General features: G+C 42.5%; 1 non-coding gene across 1 annotated transcript; it reads left to right on the forward strand.

Annotated features, from left to right (window-relative positions):
• The first annotated feature begins 725 nt into the window (after positions 1 to 725).
• On the forward strand, positions 726 to 863 carry LOC119948653. The gene has a single exon (XR_005457035.1). It is a non-coding gene; the product is annotated as a small nucleolar RNA SNORA7 (small nucleolar RNA).
• Positions 864 to 3,180: the final 2,317 nt, after the last annotated feature.

The raw sequence follows: 3,180 nt of genomic DNA on the forward strand, positions 1-3,180 counted from the left end.
AACTAAGCAGGGGAGGACCGACACATGAAAGAAAAGAGGACCATTTATTCTATCGTACTCTCACAAGTGCTTAGTACAGTGCTCAGCACACATTTAGAGCTCAATAAATATGGCTGATTGATCGCTATCAAGCTGAAACAATGTGAATAAATAGAAACTCGACAATAAAAGAGAAAAAAATATATTAGCTAAACAATCATTGGAAAGGTCAGTCCATGGGTACCTCCCTAGAACAGGAAAACAGCTCTTGATCACAAATTGCTGCAAACATCTCAAGGTTTTCATGGTTGGTTAGACAGGTTTGGCTCTACAGGGGGCTCGCTTGACACATAGTAAGTGCTTAACAAATACCATTGCTATTATTATTATTATTGTGATTACTCAGCTCTACTTCTTCACTTCAGCTTGTGCTTGGTCTACATCCCCCCTCACTTCTTAAAATACTTGCTTCCTCGGCCCTCCTCTCACTTAGCGCTGGCTTCTCTCTCCTCTGTCTCCTTCTCCTCTTCCCCTACTCAGGTAACAGAATTCTATGACACATTCAGTCTGTGTCACTGATTCATCAGTGGTATTTACTGAGCACTTTGCGCAGAGCACTGTACTAAGGGCTTGGCATAGTACTATACGACAATGTTGGTGGATACTGATGTTGATAATGGGTTGTACTTCTAAATCTCTGGCTTAAGAAGTAAAATTTGGATTTATCTCCCCTCCATACTATATACCCCCTCTCGGGATCACAACTGGAGAGTTTCCAGTACTCTACCAGTCTCGGCTATGGGAGGGAGAGTCAAGCAGAGGCCTACACATTCCATTCCTAGCTTGGGCAGTGGTTAGCGAGTGGAAGGCAATCTGCTACAAGTCAAAACTCCCCTGAGCTGGGCAGCAGTATCATGGGAGAGAGTCCGGGGCGGAGACTTGAGTTTACTGCGCAGAAGGCGGCAGTGGTAAACCACTTCCGTATTTTTACCAGGAGAACTCTATGGATACAGAACTCTATGGATCCACTACCAGAACAATTGCAGATGGACAGCGGGGCATTCTGGGAGAGATGTGTCCTTGGTGTTGCTATGGGTCGGAAACGACTCAACGGCATAAGACAAGGCAAGACTGCACTACATATGAAGTGAGATTTCCCAGTGGAAATATCAAAAGATCCTGGATCAAAAATGAAGTGTACTAGATTTAAGTTCCAGTGAAATCCACCTGATTTAAGATGAGAATTTTTCCTTATTTATATTTCAGGGAACAGGGTTGTTTTTTTGTTTGTTTTATTTTGTGTGTGTGTGTGTGTGTGTGTGTGTGTGTGTGTGTGTGTGTGTGTGTGTGTGTGTGTTCAGGGGAGGGCAGGGGGGCAAAGCTCTCCCTAATCTAACAGACTCTCTTTCTCCTCCACGTCCCAAGATATTGTTTTTGTGCTTCACCACAGCAGAGAGACACATCCAGTAACTGCACCCCTCACCTCCCGGCACACCTCAGCCCTCACACTCCACTGTAGCCAAATGAACTACCTTCCCTCCCCATCTCCCAGGGCCATGAGGGTGTGGAGCAGGAGGTGCAGTTTTAAGAAGAGATGGTCTTGATGCATATGCTTTGCTTAGAAGCTGCCGTCTTTACATATTTGGGAAGTAGCATGGCTTTGTAGAAAGAGCACAGGCCTGAGAATCAGAAAACCTGGGTTCTAATCCTGGTCTTCCCACCACTTGCCTGCTGTGTGACCTTTGGCAAGTCACTCAACTTCTCTGTGCCTCAGTTTCCTCAATTGTAAAATGGGAATTCAATACCTGTTCTCCCTTCTACTTAAACTATAAACCCCATATGGGACAGGGATTGTGTCCAACCTGATTTACTTATATCTACTCCAGTGCTTAGAAAAATGTTTGGCCCATAGTGATACTACTACTACTACTACTAATAACAGTAATGACTGTGGTGTTTGTTAAGTACTTACCATATACCAGGCACTGTACTAAACTGTGTGGTGGAAACAAGCAAATCAGGTTGTATCCAGTCCCTGCCCAACATGGGACTCACAGTCTTAATCCCCATTTGACAGATGAGGAAACTGAGGCACAGAGAAGTTAAGTAACTTGTCCAAGGTAACACAGATGACAAGTGGCAGAGGCGGGATTAGAATTCAGGTCCTTTTGATGCCCAGGCTCTATCCACTAAGCCACAATGCATTTAACAAACACCATCAGAATTATTATGGTAATGGGAGAATCCTTGGCTGAAAGGATTTTGGAAGGTGGTGAGATTAAAAGAAGCACACCCATTTCTTCCAGTGTGATAAATGAATTAAATGGTAATTTGTATTAATCTCAGCAATGGCTATGCAAATATATGCTAAACATTTAATGAGAATCAGCAGCAGAGGAAATAAGTGGAAGAGCCCAGCCAATGACATTTTAAATAAATTCAGAAAATATTAACCAAAAGTGTCAGTGTATTTATGCACATGTCCGTAATTTATTTATTTATATTAATGTCTGTCTTCTAGGCTGTAAACTCACTGTGGGCAGGGAATATGTCTGTTATATATTGTAATGGAGGCCTTCCCAGACTGAGCCCTCTCCTTCCTCTCCCCCTCCTCCCCCTCCCCATCCCCCCCACCTTACCTCCTTCCCCTCCCCACAGCACCTGTATATATGTATATATGTTTGTACATATTTATTACTCTATTTTATTTGTACATATTTATTCTATTTATTTTATTTTGTTAATATGTTTTGATTTGTTCTCTGTCTCCCCCTTCTAGACTGTGAGCCCACTGTTGGGTAGGGACCGTCTCTATATGTTGCCAACTTGTACTTCCCAAGCGCTTAGTACAGTGCTCTGCACACAGTAAGTGCTCAATAAATACAATTGAATGAATGAAAGTGCTTCGTACGGTGCTCTGCACACAGTAAGCGCTCAATAAATATGACTGATTGACTGATTGATCAGTGTTCATACTACAAATAGATTTCCTACCTCGATGGATGATATCAAAGATGTTTCAGGCAACAAAGCATTATCAAAGTGTCAGGATTGAAAACAAACACAAGAACAGCAAAACAACCTGACTAAAATTGACATGCATAACTTCCCGATTTAGATAGACATGGGAAAATGTCAGAGATCTGGTTAATCCAATTGCATCTCCTCATTTGGGCAGATTGTTCAGAAGACAGTGAAAAC

The sequence above is a fragment of the Tachyglossus aculeatus genome, chromosome X4 (genome assembly GCF_015852505.1).
Source record: "Tachyglossus aculeatus isolate mTacAcu1 chromosome X4, mTacAcu1.pri, whole genome shotgun sequence".
NCBI lineage: Eukaryota > Metazoa > Chordata > Mammalia > Monotremata > Tachyglossidae > Tachyglossus > Tachyglossus aculeatus.